Source organism: Amblyomma maculatum, chromosome 7 (genome assembly GCF_055883805.1).
Source record: "Amblyomma maculatum isolate TAMU_Amacu chromosome 7, ASM5588380v1, whole genome shotgun sequence".
NCBI lineage: Eukaryota > Metazoa > Arthropoda > Arachnida > Ixodida > Ixodidae > Amblyomma > Amblyomma maculatum.
In genome coordinates this window covers 64,951,387-64,970,555 of record NC_139350.1, presented here as the reverse complement: position 1 = coordinate 64,970,555, position 19,169 = coordinate 64,951,387, and the positions used below count along the sequence as shown (strand labels likewise).

The following is a 19,169-nucleotide window of genomic DNA, read 5'->3' as shown; positions in this document are numbered from 1 at the left end:
TAAACCTTCAACTTTCAACTTTCAACTGGCACATGAGAAAATAAAACAGCTCTTGATAATAATTGCGTAAATTTATAAGCAAACTTTTCCACAAGGCTTATTTTCTAACTGGAACAAAAGGCCTCCTCCGCAGACCATACTCAATTTTTTGCAGAAAAGAAAAGTGGCATGTGCCCTCTTCAACATAAAGCCCGAATGGTCGCCACTTACTTCAGAATGGCTCCGCGACAGTTTCTGCACGGCCATAATGTTTAATACCAGCACTACCTATCCTCAAAAAAGAAGAAAAAACAACCTACAGATGAAGAGGAAGGTTTTGTTCGGTGCCTTTCTCTATGTACGCTGTTGAAGGCAGGTGACCATCCCGGGACGGGACCTCGGACCTTTAGGCTGATTTCAAATAAAAAGTCTGGTGAAAAACTGATGCATGAAATTTGCACAGGCTTCTGGAACAAGGGCTGGAATTTGGAGGCCTGCGGGGTGCAAGCCATGCTTCACATGCCATGTATCTCAGGACCCTGCACAAGAATCTTGGTTTTAATAACATTAGTAAAGTCGTTTGTACTTACTTATTGCAATACTCGCAGCATTATATGGTGGAGAAAAAGTCATTTAAGTGAAAACAGGCAGCAAACTACTAACTACTAGGGGGGAGGGGCCTAGGCACACTAAATATTCCAACTTACTGGGCAGGGGGGGGGGGGGGGGGGGCTTTCAGGCAATGTTCAATTAGTCCAACTCTAAACAAACTAAGCATACACACAAGCAGCTACACTGCAAACATGACATGTGCGAGTCCTAGAGACATCTGCACACCGCTGCCAAGTGTTCTTGCTATGTCTCCCTTCTCTGTCGGTGCCATCAGCACACCATTTTAGTTGCTTATATGTGAAACCGTTACTATTACCTTTACATGCAACTCTGTCCATGACCACTGTTGCCCACAATGGTTCCAAAAGATGACCTACAACATAAGGCATGCAGCCGGTCGCAATACAAGAGGATCAGATGGCGTGACGTTTGGGCAAAGCGACGGCAATGACCCTTTAATGATACCAAGCGCGATGAGAGGTTGCCCTTTTACAAAGATTGAAAGCGAAACTTATAACGTCATGGCATATTTTTTATGTGGTCAGCCACAGTTACTTTGGCTTGGCTTAAATTTCCCTTGCTGCTCAGCTGATAATGCCAATCATGTTAGTGCGACCTGTGATGGTGACGCTGGTAATTAAGATGCGGCTACAAATTCCTCAGTGCCAATTTCTTAAAAATGTTCTTAAGTGGGCAGAGGAAACTTACCAATATATTTTGGAATCAGCAGGACCCAGGAAATGGTCCAAACAATCGGACAGTCCGAACAATTCGGAACAATAAAAACAATTTATTTTCTGCGAAAAATCAGCTTCAAGGAAAGAGACTGCTTCTGGGAGCGAAAAATATTTTTCGAAACTACAATTTTTGAAATCTGCAGCTCTTTTTCTACTTCTACTATTTTCAGAAATCTAGAGCCAATATTTCAGCAAGAAGATTAAAAAATATAGACCGATGCACATTCAGGGCAGATTCTGATATAAAAACCGTGCTCTTTTCGCAACACGTAGTCGTCGTTCTCCAGTAGTGATCTTCATTTTGGTCTCATTCGAAAGAGCAGCTTTAAAAACAGTCTCGACACACGCTGCAATTCGCTAGTCTGTGCACGTGACTAAACCTTTCGCCCGATTGGCTGCGCGATTGTTGCGGGCCACAAGCATGAGCGGGCACCATCTTGTTGGAGTGTCGTCACTTGCGCGTCTCGCAATGTCAGCACAAAAGTTCCGAATGATGCACAAGTTCGGAAAAGAGAAGAAAAAAACCCTCATTAACAACTTGCAGAAGAACACCGCAGAAACAGCAAGCATCACAGACACCACCACCTGCGTCTACTTGCGATGTGCTGACCGGGTTAGGCCTGACAGCAACAACGGCTGCGAATGGGCAAACTTCGAACACAGACGCATTTGGCAAGACAACCCGATGCTACAACCTTCCGCGATCGAAGAAATTGGAAGCAAAGCGCATGCAAAACTTCGACAAGTGGCACCGAGCCCTGCAACAGAGTGCAAGGCAGTATTCTTCAGTGGAACCGAAGACGCCACAGCTACCACTGCCAAACCACTCGACAACACGACCTACACTGTTAACAATTTGAAGTAGGTGAATGAGCTTCTAGCGTATGTGAAGTTCAAAGTGTGCAGTGGTAATGTCAACATCGGTAAACCTGGCAGTGAGAACGACCTTGCTGTGAAATTGACTATTTCTTTCGTGAATTCCGGCAACATTTCTTCGGGATGGAGTTCGCCGCGTGGGATTGGCAGACAAAAAAAAATATGTTCATTGTGAGCATTTTCGTTGCTTGCGCAATCCACACAACTGGAAATCAGCGTGATACACAGTATGATATATTACTAGAAATGAACATTTCACATTAAGATTTGCACACCGAAACTTGGCAAAAATATTGTTACGGAGCACAGTATATCGAGACGACAACGACGTGCTGATGTGAAGTAGTGAAGAAGACGACGCTCAAGCCTAGCTAACTTCGTTCTGTGGTGTGCGGTGTGTGCTGTGCGTCTAAGAGTGAACTAGCGTTTACCACTGTGTTCTTTTCTTAACATTTGGTGGAGGATTGCTGGAAGTACGTAAGTCGCCAAACCTGGATCTCCGTAGTGGCCGCCAGATTGGTACAATCACTATGCAATCCGACGCGACACCTTCTTCAGCGGCACCATCAGCTCCCACCGTCGTCATGACGCAGCCTCGCGATCCAGGCGCCTTTTGCGGCACCGACCACATCGACGTAGAAGACTGGCTCGCCATGTACGAGCGGGTCAGCAAGCACAGCCGTTGGGACGCGACCCTCATGCTCGCCAACGTAATCTTCTATCTGGCAGGTACGGCGCGCGTCTGGTTCGAGACGCATGAAGACGATATCACATCGTGGGAGATGTGCAAGGAGAAGCTTCGAGACCTATTTGGCAAGCCGATCGGACGCAAGCTTGGCGCACAAAAAGACCTCGCATCCCGTGCCCAGTCTTCGACGGAATCGTACTTGTCTTATATCCAAGACATTCTAGCACTATGCCGAAAGGTGGACAGCGCCATGTCCGAAATAGACAAGGTGGGCCACATATTAAAGGGAATTGCAGACAATGTTTATAATTTGCTGCTTTGCAAAGATTGTCCGACGGTCGAATCAGTTATCCAAGTTTGCCGCCAGTTTGAACAAGCAAAACACCGCCGTATTACTCACCGCTTCGAACGCTTGCCAAACACAGCTGCTACGTCCTCGTGCGAAGATAGTCCAACCTTGCAGCAGCCATCTCATCCCTCCAACTTGACCAGGATTGTTCGTCGAGAGATAGAGGCTATGACACCCGTTGCATTCGCTCCTCAACCAGCGGATGCTACTATAGCCTTAATCCAATCTGTCATTCGCCAGGAGTTCGCAAATGTGGGCCTCAACGCGAACGTGGGCTTCAACTTCGGCCAACCTTCCGCACAGCCCTCGCTCCAACCTAATGTTCCTGTCGTAGCTGCTGCGGCTCCTACCAATCCCTTTCAGACTCGGTACCGCTACCGCTACCGCAACACGGAAGAATGGCGAACCTCGGATGACCGACCAATCTGCTTCACCTGCTCACGTGTCGGCCACATTTCCCGCCATTGCCGCAGCCGTTGGGTTCCGCCACCTCGACCTCGCTACTATTCTGATCGCAGCGCCGAATATGTTCCACACCCAACCTATGTCCGTGATACGCGCACTCGTGACTTTAACTCGCCAGCCCCGTGCATGCCCAGCCGCTCACCGTCTCCTCAGACCCGGAGGTCCCGCTCGCCCAATTCTCGTCGTTCCACATCTCCCCACTTCTCCGGCTCTCATCCGGAAAACTAACCAATGCAGCTCCCGGAGGTGACGCTGCATTGACGACCCGGCCCGAAAATCCTCTGCTGACCCTCGCTCATCGCCGCAACCTTCTAGACATCTATGTGGACGGTGCCCCTGTTACTGCCCTCATTGACACTGGTGCCCAAATTTCAGTCCTCAGCTCATCCTTTCGCGGCCGTCTCAAAAAGGTTGTCACACCCGCCGCTTCATCCGCCGTTCGTGTTGCCGATGGAAGCGTCGCTGCCGTCGTGGGACTGTGCACTGCACGCGTGAGTATTTCCGGTCGCACTACCCCCGTCCTCTTCACTGTTATCGACCGCTGCCCTCACGATGTGATCCTCGGCATCGACTTTTTAACGGCCCATTCTGCCCTGATCGATTGTTCAACTGGTCTTCTTCGCTTAGACCTGCCCTACTGCTCCGAAAACACCGATGTCAAGCCCCGCCTCCGATCCGCCGAATTTGTTCGCCTACCACCCGAAGCTGCTATTTATGTCCCGCTGGCCCCGATCCCCGCAGTTCCTGATGGCACATACGTCACTTGCCCAATTACCGATGTTGTTCTCCGTCACAACGTCATACTTCCCCATACCGTCGTGACTGTCACTGCTAACCGCACCTATCTTCCCGTACTGAACTTCAGCCGTTCGACTCAAGTTTTACCCCATGGTATCGCACTCGCTGATCTGTTTCCTTTGGCGGACTGCGAAGTTGCGGCTCTAACCCCTCAGTATATGTCGGAGCAGCATATATCGCCTTCTTCTCATTCGAACCTCTTTTCAGGCATGATAGCCGCGGATCTGCCAAATGACCAAGCCAAAGCTCTCTCCGACCTTTTGCTGTCGTACAGCAATATATTTGATTTCGGTGACCGACCATTGGGCCAAACATCCGCTGTGACCCATCGAATCAATACGGGTGACGCCAACCCCATCCACAGACGGCCTTATCGTGTTTCCCTTACTGAGCGGCATGTTACACAGAAAGAAGTGGACAAGATGCTGGCGCAAAATATTATTGAGCCTTCCTGCAGTCCCTGGGCGTCTCCTGTTGTATTGGTCAAAAAGAAAGACCAAAGTTGGAGATTTTGTGTCGACTATCACCACCTTAATCAAATAACAAAGAAGGATGTTTACCCTCTTCCGCGAATTGATGACGCGCTTGACTGCTTGCATGGTGCCAGCTATTTTTCTTCTATCGACATGCGTTCAGGCTACTGGCAAATTGCTGTCGACGAACGGGATCGCGAGAAAACCGCATTTGTCACCCCCAACGGACTCTATCAATTCAAGGTGATGCCATTTGGACTCTGTAACACTCCTGCGACATTCGAGCGCATGATGGACTCACTCCTCCGTGGCTTTAAATGGACAACATGTTTATGCTACCTGGATGACGTCGTCGTTTTCTCTTCCACGTTCGCAACCCACCTTGACCGCCTTTCTACGGTCCCGGACGTTTTCCGCCGCGCCGGTCTTCAATTGAACGCCAAAAAATGCAGCTTCGGCCGGCGCCAAATCAAAGTCTTGGGTCATTTGGTTGACGCAAATGGTGTGCAGCCCGACCCTGACAAAGTTCGAGCTGTGCGCGACTTCCCTACCCCACGTAGCTCAAGTGACGTGCGAAGCTTCCTTGGCCTTTGTTCTTACTTCCGCCGCTTCATTCGGAACTTCGCAGACATCGCTCGCCCACTTACCTCTCTTCTGCAAAAAAACGTACCTTTCACATGGGGTTCTGACCAAGCCTATGCCTTCACGACACTTATTTCCGCCCTCACCACCCCACCTGTTCTGGCGCACTTTGATCCTTCTGCACCTACCGAACTGCGCACCGACGCTAGCGGACATGGTATTGGTGCTATCCTTGCCCAGTCCCAGCATGGTTCCTCCCGCGTCATTGCTTATGCTAGCCGCCTGCTTTCGTCCTCTGAGCGCAATTATTCAATCACAGAGCGGGAGTGCCTTGCACTTGTTTGGGCGCTGACCAAATTCCGCCCTTATTTGTTTGGGCGGTCCTTCTGTGTAGTGACTGATCATCATGCTTTGTGTTGGCTGTCCTCACTTAAGGACCCCACTGGCCGCTTAGGTCGCTGGGCCTTACGAATACAAGAGTATGAATTTACTGTGGTGTACAAGTCCGGCCACTTACACCAAGACGCTGACTGCTTGTCCCGCCATCCCGTAGATCCTCCCGATTTGTCCGACCATACTGCTGACGACTATGTTTTGTCCATCTCGGACTTTATCAATATCGGCTCCGAACAGCGTCGTGATCCTGCCCTGCAACCAATTATTGACCAGCTGCGCAACATCCCCGATTCTTCCGCCAGCATGTTTGTACTCCATAACGAGATATTATACAGACGCAATATGCGTCCAGATGGCGCGGACCTTTTACTGGTCGTTCCGGCTCATCTGCGCTCTAGTGTCCTCGCCCAACTTCACGACGTTCCTACAGCAGGACACTTGGGAGTCACACGCACTTATGACAGTGTGCGACGCAGATTTTTCTGGCCTGGTCTCTACCGTTCTGTCCGTCGCTACGTCGCCGCTTGTGAGCTGTGTCAGCGCCGTAAGATACCCTCGCTTCAACCTAGTGGGCCCTTGCAACCAATTCCAGTGCCGACAGAGCCGTTTTCTCGTGTGGGCCTCGATCTTCTTGGGCCTTTTCTGACATCGACTTTTGGAAACAAGTGGATTGCTGTGGCGACTGATTATACCACCCGATATGCTGTAACCAGGGCTATCCCTACCAGCTGCGCCTCCGACGTTGCCGACTTTCTTCTGCATGATGTCATCTTGATTCATGGCGCTCCACGTCAACTGCTCACAGATCGTGGCCGCTGTTTCCTCTCTCAAGTGTTTCATGACCTTCTCCGCTCATGCGCTACTCGTCACCAGTTCACCACGGCCTACCATCCGCAAACGAATGGTCTTACTGAGCGCCTCAATCGCACTCTGACCAACATGCTGTCTATGTATGTTTCCGATCACCATCGTGACTGGGATGTCTCCTTACCTTTCGTCACGTTCGCCTATAACTCCTCACGCCATGACACCGCCGGCTACTCTCCCTTTTACCTACTCTTCGGCCGTGACCCTTTACTCCCATTCGACACCTTGCTGCCTCTTGACGACTCTTCCTGCAGCTACGCTTCGGATGCCATCGCCCGCGCTGATGCTGCCCGCCACATAGCTCGAGAGCGTCTTGGAGCGTCTCAGCGCTCTCAAAAACGTCGTTACGACCTTCATCACCGAGACGTTCACTACACTCCTGGTTCCCTCGTACTTCTTTGGCACCCGGCTCGCCGTGTCGGTATGTGTGAAAAACTTTTGCCTCGTTACGTGGGCCCCTACTCCGTCTTGCGGCAAGTCACCGATGTGACCTATGAGATCGCCCCTTTACAGCCCAAGAATCCTTCCACAGCCCCTCATCCAGAACTCGTGCATGTCGCCCGTCTAAAACCATATCATTCGAGTTCTCCTGTGTAGGATGCACCGGGACGGTGCTTCTTCGGCGCGGGGAAAACTGTTACGGAGCACAGTATATCGAGACGACGACGACGTGCTGATGTGAAGTAGTGAAGAAGACGACGCTCAAGCCTAGCTAACTTTGTTCTGTGGTGTGCGGTGTGTGCTGTGCGTCTAAGAGTGAACTAGCGTTTACCACTGTGTTCTTTTCTTAACAATATGTTAAGGGGGGGCACGGCTTTTTGCGTCTGAAAATCAGTCTAAATATTGGATTTTCAACTTCTTCATTTTTGCTGTCCCGAGACATTTCCGCAGCTATATGCAAATTGTGGTTAAAAAATACCACCCATTTCGCATGTTACAGCATTCCGAAGTTGTGACTCTGAACGCTTGGCCCTTTAAATTGAGGTCAAATCGCACCGAGTTTTGATTGGCCGCAGATCGAGAAATACGCGCTCCGCCGTCATCATTTTGAGTCTCGTTCGAAAGATTGAGATTCAGGCTATTCCCATGTCACGACTGGCGTCTGTGAGTGAACACCCGAAGCAGAAAACAAAGGGACAAAATTAAAATGCCGGCATCGACTGCTTGCGGCCTGGTGCCATTTTGAAAAGGTCACATAGTCAGACCTAGCTCGTTTAGCGACGCTTTTTCGACACGACCATGGCGTAAAACAGAGAAAATTTAGGCTCGATCCCCATAGGCCTAAAAAGCGCAGAAAGGTTGAGATAAGAGGCGCACCAGTGACGCGACAATGCGGCATCGAGTTATCCGCATTCAGTGACAAAGCAACGACACATAGGAGAGCGAATGATTTACTTGAAGCGATTTCTGTCGTGTATGAGCATCGTAATCTTGATTATGCAGATGAAAAAGTAATACCTAAGCAGTTTTCATGGGCGCGACAGATCGGGCACTCAGAAAAGTGGTGCGGCGATCGTGAAACGGCATCACGCGCGGCATGTGAAATCGCAAACCTTGTCAAAATAAATTGACTTCTGAGTTGCAGAAGCAATTATCTCGGAGGGAAACGGTGATTTCACACCAAAAACCAGTCATAACTCATTTTATTGACTTGCTGTTAGTCTTGGTAATTCAAAAATGTGCCAAAAACATATTTTCACCGGTTTCACAAAACTGAATTTTGTATACAGTCACCATTTTGGAGCAGCAATATCTCAGCTTCTTTCTTCCAAATCACCCTAGAAGGCTCATTTATGCATTACTGCCATCCGTTGATGATTCTAGACCATTTAAGGATCGAAATCTTCTCCTCAAGATCGATTGTTTACTAACTATGCTTCCTCCAAACAAAAGACCAGTTTGCCTTATTATACATAAAACTACCTGCATTAAGTAAAAACAGTTTGCAGTTCTGGAATGAGCACGATAAAACGCACAAATGGTGCAAATCTGGTGCAAATCCGCCCATAAATAAAGAAAAAATTCTTTTTTCTCGTTTTCTCAAAACACCCATTCTTGACTTCTTGCTCATTTGTGGAAGTGATATCTCTGCCTTCAATGGAGGCAGAACCATAATTTTTGTGGTGGCATATAGCAAAATATGCAAAGCACACAATGTAAGGAACAGAGTTTGCAATTTATGTTTCAAAAGATTTTCAGTTTTGTTTTGCTCTACATCAGACAGTAAGGCACCTACATTTGGAACAGTGAACTTTGAACCGCTATAACATCACTAAGATTTGTTATATCAGAAGAGTGCTCCAAATATTGTATTTCTTATGCTTTCTAGTACCTAGCAAAGTGTCCATGTGAATTTTCTGTAGTGTGGGTATTTTTGCATTGTTTCCGCAAATTATGCACAAATAATTTTATTTATCTTTTGATAACTGATCAATTGGAAAAATAGTTACATATTTGAAATCAATGCTAGAAGTTGAATCATAATACAAAGTTTTAATAAGTTTAGTAAGGTAAGAAAAATGGCTTTAAGAGCCGTGTCTTCAATAAGGAAAAGTTGATGCCAACGGTGGACCGTGCAGGCCAGGTGACAGCTGACTATGTGCGATACATTTGGCAGGTGTACACACAGAGATGAACCTTGGGAAACCCTGAAATATTGCAGTCTCATTTAACGGCTCGTGCTTGGCACGAGGACATTCTTCACACAATGGAATTGGCTCATTTATTGAACTTTTGCTCGATTATGTTGTGCTCAGCATTTTTTAATCAGGCCCCCTGTGGCGTGAGGGGCGGGGGGCTGTGATGAAGTTTAGTGCATGAATTGAAAGAACTGCTACATGCACTCTGAAAAAGCTGAACCTGACCTCCAGCCCCCAGACAACTAAATGCATTCAGGAGAAGAACAAGCAGAGGAAAGGTGCATGTGCCAAGAAGCACAAAACTGCAGGAAATGTGCAGTGCACCACCACTTAAATGCTAGTATGCAATCGGACAAAATTTCAGGAGGCTATTAGCAACTTCCCAAGGCCACTGGATGGATCATTTTTGTTTTTTTTTTATTGCGAAAGCAATACTACTTGCACTTTCAAGCCTTTGCCGTACCGTGGCGGTGCCACCATTGACCTTTCGCGTGACCTCTGTGTGACGCCACGCCGAAGAGCTGGACGACCATCTCGCGCCATCTGCAAGCAGTGGCGGTGCCACCCTCGGCGACCTAACTCCCGCGCTGTCCGCCAGGAGCGCAACAGGTGTTATGACGTCACGCCGAAGAGCTGGGCGACCATCTTGCGCTGTCTGCGAGTAGTGGTGGTGCCTCCGCCGGCGGTTTAACACCTGCTTCGACGATGCCACCTACCGCTAGGGAAGCTCATCACAATGAGCGTAAGAGACAGCAGCGAGCTACAGAGACGGAGGAACCGCGTATCCATGTCGTATTCAGAGTGAATCATTGTATAACCACCACAGTCTAATCATAACAACATATCCATAAGCACCACCACCAGCCGAACATTAGCTGAACCTGGGCGTAGCCATGGGTATTGTTTTCACAATCTACCGGGCTTAACCAAGCTAAGCCTCTGCCAATTTTTTTAATAAACATCACAGCTTGTTTTTCTCATTTTTCCAGAATGCAAATTTTGGAGTCTGAGCAAATTCTAAAGTGGCCTATCTAAGCATCTACACCTGAGAAAACCACCATTCTCTTTTTTTTAGCATGTAGCTAGCTGATACAAGCATGCAACATTGGCAGCAGATTTTTAATTAAGGCTCGAATATTTTTTGATGTTCTACTTGCTGAGTGCACGTTACTCAGTTTTCTGCGCAAATTTTATTGTGCTGTAAGACAGTAATGATGGCAAAACTAAAAAGATGTTCCCAACATTGCATACCATATTCTTTCTAGAGTCTAACCATGTGCTATTTATGAGCTTTTATTTTTTACTTTTCTCATTGTTCTTAACAATAAGGTGTTAATTGTACTTCAGCAGAGTTAGTTGTTGGGCTAGTTGGTATTCTAGATTTAAGGACAGAGTTTTCAGCGCAAAGGCACGCGGCCAAAGGAAAGAAGAAGGAAGACTATAGGGACGAACAAGGAAGGCTATAGGGACGAACAAGCGCTGTGTTCGTCCCTATAGTCTTCCTTCTTTTTTTTTTTTGGCCGCGTGCCTTTGCGCTGAAAACTATGTCCTTAAATGTTAATTGTACCTTGAGAACTAACTGTCCTACCAACAAAGCAAAGTAATCCCATTTTTTGAAACCAGCACAAGACATTAGTTAAGGAAACCATATTTTCCGGTGTATAAGAGGAGACTTTTTTACTAAAATTTCTGTAGTGCGTCCTATACAACGGTGCGTCTTATGTGCATTTTTGTTTGTTTGTTTGTTTGTTTATTTGCTTTGCGCAATATTCACTGGCCAACTATCGTAACACGGTAACAGTAGCAATGGCTGCGATTACAACATTTACAGTCGTTATAGTGTTCTAGAATAGCACAGCCGTCTCACTAGCAGAATGCCAAAAGGTGGCGACATCCATGCTGCTCGCCCTTTTCACACTGCCAATACAAGCCAGATCGAGCCCACTCTCTTTTCAAGTTATGATTTACAACATTGTTTGGTTGCTATTGCATGTGTATTTTCTTTTTCCTGCACGTGCTTTGCCATATGCGTCAGAGCTCCCGCGCGCGAGAACGGTAAGCGCAGTGATTATGAGCGCAAAGAGGATGCCTAAGCACTGCCCTGAGAAGTCGGCAACTGCGTACCAAGATAAAGCCTTTCAAGGCTTTGAGTAGTACCGTAAAAATAAGTTTTTTTCCAAATTCTGCAGTGTCAAATTTTTAATTCGTATTATATATGGATCCAAACAATTTCTGGCTCAAATTCACAGTTGCAGTTTCGTTATTGCTCAGCGCTCAGTTTCGTTATTGCTCAGCGCTATCACCACCAATACTCTTTTTGGTGGTTGCGTCACCTAGTGGTGGCATCGGTAGCCTTCATTTTTTGTTTGTTGTTGCTCCACCATTTTGATCATGTTGACTTATGGAAGCACACGCATAGAAATGGAAGAATTTCCCACAATGTCAGGAGCACGAAGACAGCGTTCGACTGCCTTTAATGGGGGAGGCTACACTTGAACACCAACTTTTTTATTTCTTGAAATATTTAAATAAATATTACCATATATTATAAACATATATAAACATAATATAAACATATGAAGAACTAACAAGTTTCATAGAGCTGGGCTCATTGGTTATCAAGTTAGAGTATATCAAGATGGTTTATATAGGTCCCTTGAGGCAGGCCTGGATAAACGTGCTGGCACTGTGTAATTTGTTATGGTCATTCCTGGATAGTCACCCCAGGGCAAGACAATTCCCTTTTTCTAAATTTCTTTGGTGAAAGATTTTAGCACAGCCACAAAATCAGTGTTATTAATCCGACCTGCATTAGCCAAATTTTAATTGTCATTTATTCTAGACACAATATCGTGATAAAATGAAATTATCTTGCCCTCAGAAATTTATTGAGGTATGGAATAAAAGAAACCTCATAAAAAGCTGATAAGCGGTTCCCGAGATACGGCTGTCCTAAGCAGCCACGCTAGGCAAAAACGTGATTCTGAGAAAATGACCCTAGAAGGTTGAGAGAGCACTACCTTTTATTTGTCAAAATATTTCAATGAAATTCTTAGGGCAGGCTTACAGCATGGACATTTGAATAACTATTAATAAAGTTTCATAAAGCTGTGCAAGCTGGTTCTCAAGTTACAGGAGTATATCATATGGGTCACATGGGGCAGGCCTGTAGAATTTGCGGAGTGTGTTGGTATGTGAAATTCATTGTGAAATTCATTGTGGTAATTTCTGGATAGGTATCGCTGGGCAAGAGAAGGGGCTTTTATAATTGCCTTGTTTTCTAAGTTGCACTGTAACAGATGTTAGGATGCTGCAGGCATTGATGCAGTCGTCAGAGGCATGCCTCGCCATGAGGACGGCCTTGCTTCCATGCACTGAACATGTGTCGCATCTTGAGGCATTGTGAGCGACCACACATTTCATGTTGCACGAAACCATTCAGAGGGCACGTCGAGAGAACGTAAATATATCTACCGCAAAAATGGCGAGAGGCAAACAGAACGCACAAGTACAAAGACAGCCAACAACAAGAGCAAACAACCGAATCAGACGACGAGGGAGGCAGACGGCTGAGATCAACGCGCCAGCGGATGCAGCAGCTAATACAGTCGCCCGATCCCCAGCGTTCTCGCGGAGCACACGCTTTGCCCAATCGTAGCCTTAACTCGAGATCAGGAAACTCGAAAGGCGCTGCGAGGTTCCCAATCGGAAGCAAGCCACACCTCGACCACACCGCCGTCACCGAGGGTTGTAAAAGAAAGCGCAAAAATTCACAAACAAAACAAGACCAAGATGGTGGCACTCCGTTTAGCAGGAGAGGAATGGCGCGCGCAAAGTTTGGGGGAATTTTCGGCACATGCTTGCTGCTTTGCGGCTGGCACCGCTTGTTATAGACCCTTTACAGCACGAGCGCATGGGCGCTGCCATATTTGATCATGTGACCCTTCTGCCATAGCCGGCCTTCTGGTTTGACGGCTTCCAGCGCCCGTACTCGGCTGCATGGTGCGGCGTACCCGCTGTCACTGGGAACAACGAGCTTGTAGACAGCCAAAAATGTGAATGCCCATAGTATGTGTAGGTGATAAATAATACTTACCTTAACCACGCACTTCATTTATTGCATCCTCCTAACTGTCTGTATTGGCTAGAACGTTTCTGCAAACCCATCAGCCATCGACTCATTTTTTTTTCTTTTATAAATTTCCTCTCTAGCGCTCTTTGTGGAAAACATGGTTTTCTGCAAAACTGAATAGATTACAAACTAATTATTCCCTCAAACTTTTAATTTTTTTTATTCCTTATTATTCCCTCAAACTTTTTATTTTTTTTATTCCTTGTGCAAAGGGCGAACGCATGGTCAGACCGTGCTGGCTGAGGCGCATTATGAATGTTCACCATTTAACATTGTGCACAATATTTACTGCTCAATATGGATGCGTGTAATCCCCAACAATTGATAAGATATAATTTAACCTACCTCCAGTAATCGTCCTGGCTTCAAAAGACTATTATACTGCTTGAAGGCCGCATCAGGCACTCAGCGGCGTTCACCTACGATCTGGGGGAAAGTTACTGGAAACTGCATCGGAATTCAGAACCCACAGTAGGCAGCCCAAGCAAGCGGAGATAAAGAAAATCTTGCCATGGTAAATTTCATCATTGGCTCGTGCATTAGTTTTATAAAAGCGGCAGTTATTACATGTATTGCAGCAGTGCTTGTCTAATTAAAGCTTGGTTTGGTTTGTGGGGTTTAACATCCCAAAGCGACTCAGGCTATGAGTGGAGGACTACGAAAATTCCCACCCCCTGGGGTTCTTCAACGTGCACTGATATCGCACAGCACATGGGCGCCTGGGTTTACGGCTCCATGGAAAAGCAGCCACCGAGGCCGGGATTCGATCCCGCATATCTTTGGGAACAGGACCTAATTGAAGTAAGTAGATTCACTGACATGCCCACACTGAGTTTCCTTCTCTGCACAATCAATTCTTATAAATGCAAATACATTATTAGCCACATTGAGGTAGTTCTTAATGCCCTGTGAAAGTAACGCGGCAGCAGTGCGAAGATGCATTATACAACTACTCAGTAAACGTCAGTGTAATTCTCGCATTCCCGTGGGTACTGTTGGTACTAAAATGAGCTGGTGCGTGAGGTATAGCCTTTCCCTACAATTCACAGGCACTTTCTTGTCCCAGAAAGGAACATGAACTCGTGATACAACTCCGAGAAAAATGCTGGCCTAGGCCATGATGTGCACCTTATGTAGAAAGCATCGTCTGTTCTTCCGCCAATAAAAAACAGGGTCATTAGCTCTACTTCCTCGCAAAATATTTCGGCAATACAGATGACACCTGCATCAAAGCAGCGGTGTTTAAAAGTCAGCCAGCATTCTTACACAAGATGCACAACAGCAGTCCGCACTGCACGCAGATGCGTTCCGAAGGCCAGCAATGATGCCCGTCCCAGTAGCGCCACCTTTTAGGGAAAGTGGAACTACTCTCTGTAAACGGTCTATATAATTAATTTCCAGTATTTCTATGACATATTTAACAGCCCCGGAAAGGAACAGCAGTTTACATTAGGTAGCGAAGTACTGGAAGTAGTAGGCGAATATGTCTACTTAGGACAGGTAGTAAATGCAGATCCGGACCATGAAAAGGAAATAACAAGAATAAGATTGGGATGGAGCGCATTTGGTAAGCACTCGCAGATTATGACTAGCAGCTTACCGGTATCGCTCAAGAGGAAAGAATACAACAGTTGCATCGTACTTTTACTCACCTATGGGGCTGAAATGTGGAGGCTAACCAAGAGAGTTCTACTTAAGTCGAGGACAACACAGAAGGTTTTGGAAAGAAAAATGGCAGCAGTAACATTAACAGATAGGAAGCGTGCAGAGTGGGTCAGAGAAATAACTCAAGTTACCGATATTCTAGTGGAAATTAAGAACCCAGAACCCGAGGAGAGGTTAAACACCTACCACGAGATCTGTGAATACTACAAACTCAACAGAAAAACATTCTCCACTCTACATAAAGCGCTAAACAACGAAGAGGCCAAAAGTCTTTGCAGACTACAGGCCGGAAATTACCCCGAACCGGTATGGCTGCACCATTTAAAAGTAGATGAAAGACAACACGAAAACTGTAAACACTGTGGACAGGGAGGTACACTAGATCACATAATCTGGCAATGCCCCTTTTCGCCTGGGGCAGTGGCCAACATTCACAACAAGGAAGCTTGGGAATCCCTTCTCCAAAGCGAAACCCTTGAGACCAAAAAAAGAAGTCATCCGCCTGGCGGCTGAGGCCGCCAAGAATCAATGTATCCTTGCGCGCTTCTAGTCGCGGAGTCCCAGCCCCCTATTCGGGTCTGCGTACCTGGGTGGGGGAGTAGGGAAACCTCCTGTATCGGCGGCAATAAAGTTTTAAATAATAATAATAAGAAGAAATGGGCATGGGCAGGACATGTAGTGCGAAGAGAGGATAACCGATGGTCACTTAGGGTAACAAACTGGATTCCAAGAGAAGGAAAGCGTAGCAGGGGGTGGCAGAAAGTTAGGTGGGCGGATGAGGTTAAGAAGTTTGCAGGGGTCAAGTGGATGCAGCTAGCACAGAACCGGGGTTAAGTGGAGAAATATCGGAGAGGCCATCGCCCTGCAGTGGGTATAGTCAGGCTGATGATGATGATGATTTCTACGACGAGTTGGGCATTAATAATTACGGAAAGGGTAGTTTATAAGACATCCTACTGGAATATATAATCTTCTGAATATCGACTGTTTCGCAATTTTTCGGTTTTCAAAGGTCGCATCCCCCCTTAAAAGGAAGGTTATCCTCGCTGCCGCGACCATCGGGAATTGTGCAACTGGGTGGCAATTTGGAGTCACTGAGGGCAGCGTGCGGGGCTGGAGAAAACAAAAGGAAGTCCTATTTGCATGCAGCGGCAAGAGGAAGAGTTTTCGGGAATGAAAAAGTGGAGTGTTCCTTAAAGTTGAGCAGGATCTCGCAGCCTTCGTCCAAGAACAGCGTGCAGCACACCTAGCAGCAAGCATCGAGCTGCTCCAAGTTAAAGCGAGGGGAGATTGCCAAGGATAAAGGCATTCCGCGGAGTGACCTTAAAGCGAGCACAAAATTGGGTGTGCCGTTTTATCCGCTGAGCAGGGTTTTTGTTGTGTTGGCAAATGTCCATCCCTCAGAAACTCCTCACAAGTTACGAGGAATAGCTTGTGGCCTTCCAGCGACAGGTAACATCGCTACAGAAGTCATGATTTCCAGGTGGGCCAAATCAGGAATGCTGACCAAACTCCCATGTAACTTAACATGCCGTCGGCGCTCACAGTGCACAAAAGAGGCGGCAAGCAGGTTTGTGTCTGATCGACAGCAAATGAGAAGACGCAGCTTACTGTAATGCTGGCCTGCACTGCAGATGGCCGCGCAAGCTTCCACCTTATGTTTTATTTAAACGGAAGATGCTGGCTGAAGGCGTGAAACTCCAAACAAATGTTATCGTCCAGTGTTAGAACAAGGGGTGGATGGACGAGACTAGTTCTTGACCGAGTCAAGTCTGTGTGGTGCCAGCAGCCCGGAGCACTGCTGGGGTTCAGATCATTGCTTGTGTTGGATGCGTTCTGCCGCCACCTACCGACTCAGTAAAGAGGCTACTGCATGAATAGTGCACCAAACTCGTGATTCCGGGAATGATGACGTCCCAGTTACAGCTGCTAGATGTTTGTATTAACAAGCCATTTAAGAATGCTGACAAGTGGTGTTACCAGGAGTGGATGAGGTCGGGAGACCCCGAAATAACTGCTTCCAGGCGACTGAAGCGGGCCTATCGAGCGATCATTTGCAGCTGGATCGTGGATGCTTGGGCCAGCATTTCTGAGGAGCTTGTATGCCGCTCTTTTAAGAAATGCAGCATTCTCAATGCACTCGACGGGACAGAAAACAACCTCTTATGAGAGGATATGTCTGACAAAAGAATTTCTGAAGAAAGTCCGACAGACGACGGCTGACAATGAAATGAAGAGAGCGAAAGGCTCTGAAAATAAAGGCTTTCAAAAAATTTTCCTCGCTTGCATTATACGCGGCTGAAACCTTTTTTTTTCCCGTTTTGCCACCCCCAAATTGCGTCTCGTATTAAACGTGGGTCTATATTATATTCGGGTTTTTACGGTAATAAAATGTTTCTGCTCTCATTGAGGGAAAGATTTTCATGCATAAGTGTTTCCTCAGTTTTTGTCTATCACATGTAACAAATTTTCTTACAGGAACATAGCAATGGTCGAGCAAGCCTATACTGTCAAGTCTGTATTGCCCTAACCTGAATAAATTTGGGTGCGTCTTAGACAAGGGTGCATCTTATATACCAATATTTTTGTTGAAAGACTCTAAATATGAGGGGTGCGCCTTATTAAGTGGAAAATACGGTATGCATATTCATTGAGTATAAAAATTTTTTCTTCTGAAGCAGTCCCCCACTTAAAAGCTGATTATAGATTAGCATGAGGCGAATCATGCTAAGCTGTAACTAAATAACTCTCCAGTCGGACTATATCAGGCAGTCATGCTTTCATGTCCGTGCCACTTCACGATGTACTGCGACACAACCGTAGGTCATGCTCATGCCATGAACAAATAGACGTGTCAAGTGATGCAATAACACTGTTTTCATAGGTATTGAAATAGTGAAGACCGCGATATGGAACTCACAGGAAAAAAAGAATTTTAAATGCCAACTCCTATTCTCAAAGTCACCAATGTTTACTCGCAGGCTCCGCAACTCGGTTTGTTGCAACCGATTAGTTTCATGATATTCGGCAACAGTGCTCCTCAGCTCGCACAACTGGGCCTGCAGAGAAACCTTGCTGCCCAGCTGCAACCTGGAAACTCGCCTCGAGGCCAAGGCCAGAGCCCAAGGTGCAGCCATCAGCATTGACTGATGGCCATATAGCAAGGTCTACAAGGTCCCTATTAACTAAACGCCAATAAAGTTTTCCCAATCCAATCATCAGCTCATCAACAAGGCCAATCTGCTCTTCCAGATATTTTTTTTTAGTCAAGAAATTTGCCACAAGGCATAAGTTGAGAAAGGGGGAACGAAATGCAGGAGATAGAAAGTTAAAAGAAAGAGTGAAGTCGTTTCACTAAGGTAGTCGCTGAGGTTGACGGTGTAGTGATTGTCTATTTTCCACTTCTCATAATCACAATCAGGGTTCCACCCCATTCCAGATTTCCAGATTTTCCACCCACATTCGAAGTGCCCTCACAGCAGTCTTGTTTTGAGCCTGGTATTCCTCAACCGATCTCAAGTTTTGCTTAATTTACATCTGGTCATCCAGCAGCTACTGTAGAACACTTATCAAGCCCGAGTTTTAGTTCGACACCTCCGCAATAGAAGAGTAGCTGTATGAAAAATGCAGCCTTGCTCATTAACCCTTTCGCTGTCGGGCGTTTCTGGCCGTGACGCACCCCCAGTGTTGGCTTGGTTTCAGGGAAGGAGCATAGCGACTTATTTTTGATTATGATTGCTATACAAATAACATAGATAACATAGTCACTGAAATATGCACATTTCAGTGTTAAAATTGATCTTGTTTAGTGCAAAAGCACAGGACACACAGTAAGAAGACACATACACCACAAGCGCTACTCACAACTGATTTATTGAAGCCTAAAATGCGCATATATATACTCACAGGCC

At 46.5% G+C, this 19,169-nt stretch overlaps 1 protein-coding gene across 2 annotated transcripts in view; it reads right to left on the bottom strand.

The window, feature by feature from the left end:
• The window catches only part of LOC146183573 (uncharacterized), a 90,705-nt gene that overhangs the window by 16,096 nt on the left and 55,440 nt on the right, over nt 1-19,169 (bottom strand). Inside the window, exon 4 of one of the 2 annotated variants that reach the window (XM_084609155.1) lies at nt 300-518. The exons of the other annotated variant lie outside the window; for it this stretch is intronic. The gene's annotated coding sequence lies outside the window, so the exon portion shown is untranslated. The remainder of the gene's footprint in view (nt 1-299; nt 519-19,169) is intronic. 2 annotated transcript variants of the gene reach the window in all.